The following is a 1,723-nucleotide window of genomic DNA, read 5'->3' on the forward strand; positions in this document are numbered from 1 at the left end:
TTTGGAGTTTGTACGTGCTTCAGAGTTTGTACGTGCTTCAGGGTTTGTACGTGCTTCAGGGTTTGTACGTGCTTCAGGGTTTGTACATGCTTCAGAGTTCGTACGTTTTTTGAAGTTTGTATGTGCTGCTTTGTCTCTAGGGGCCACCGTAAATATACTTTTATTTATTCACTCCACCTGGATGACTGAGAACCTTCACAGAAAGACCCAAAATAAAATTACCTACAAAAAAGCCTAAAATGGCAGAAGTAACACAAAAGAAACTGTGGTTGGTGGTGACCTTGTGGGGATTTTCGCCATCTAAATAACGTCACAGAAAACACTCATTATCCCATTCCCCACATCCCGGATTTTTCCGCCCATCTTGCGAGGACCTCGAGTTTTTCTAAGATTGATTTAGTAGGGTGGTATCACCAGGTTCCCGTGCGTGCAGAGGATGTCCCCAAACCGCTGTAGTTACTCTGTTCGGCCCTTTCGAGTTTTTGCGTATGCCTTTTGGCCTGAAAGGTGCCGCCCAAACATTCCAGCATTTGATGCACTCAGTCTTACGCAGGCTGTCCTTCGTTTTTGTATATGTAGATGATATACGGGTGGCCAGCAGCTCAGAGAGCAGCACACGTCAGGTTTTTCAGCGCTTGGTGGCAAATGGCCTGATCATTAACCCATCTAAATGCCAGTTTGGGCTGCCGGTTCTGGACTTCCTGGGGCACCGTGTGGTTCCATTGCCACGCAAAGTCCGGGCTGTTTAAGACTTTCAGTGTCTGACAACTATTAAAGCCCTGCAGGAATTTGGGGGGATGGTGGATTTTTACAACCGTTTTCTCCCCAGACTGGCAAACCTGCTGCAGCCGCTGTACGGTGCGTTGACCACCGATGCATTGGACATAGCGGTGGTTGTGGTCCTAGAACAGCAAATCTCGAGTGTCTGACAACCGCTTGCCCTTTTCAGCTGTATGCTGCAGGACAACGAGTGCAAATACAGCATTTTTGACAGGGAGGTACTGGCTCTCCACCTGGCAACGCATAATTTTCGTTTTTTCTAGAGGGTCATAACTTTACCGCATATGTGGACCACAAACCCTTGACGCTTGCAATGTCCAAGGTTTCAGACCCATGGAGTGCATGCCAGCAGTGCCATTTGGCAGCCATTTCTGATTTTATGATGGACATTCAGTACGTGGCTGGTAAGTCCAACCATGCGGCTGACCCCTGTCCCGCGCATTAGTTTCTCCCGTTTATGTTGGCATAGATTATTCCGCCATGGCTACTGATTGGAGTGGTGACCCAGACATCCTTGCACTTAAGTTTGCACGGACAGACCCATGCAGCATGGTGGTCCTCTCCTGGTCTGTGACGTTTCTACAAGCCACCCACGCCCGGTGGTTCCCTTTTCATGGTGTCGTCACATTTTTGCCTTGGTGCATGCTCTATCTCATCCAGGGGTCCAGGTCTCTGTTAAACTGGTCAGCTCCAAGTTTGTTTGGCCAGGCCTTTGCAAATCTGTGAAGGAATGGGCCCTGCCAGTGGCCCTCACCTGTCGGTGCATTGGTGGTTCTCAGTGTCTGGGGCTGGGTGTGGACTGCCTCACTCCCGGCAGCTGCTTGGCGGGACCTGGCGCCTGTGGCCCCTTCTGAGGGGTGGAGGGCCCTCTGACCTCGGGCATCTAGGCCCAGGGCTCAGTTTGCTCTGGTGTAGCCTGTTGCCAGTGGAGCCTGCAGGCACG

The sequence above is a fragment of the Pelmatolapia mariae genome, linkage group LG12 (assembly GCF_036321145.2).
Source record: "Pelmatolapia mariae isolate MD_Pm_ZW linkage group LG12, Pm_UMD_F_2, whole genome shotgun sequence".
Classification (NCBI taxonomy): Eukaryota; Metazoa; Chordata; class Actinopteri; order Cichliformes; family Cichlidae; genus Pelmatolapia; species Pelmatolapia mariae.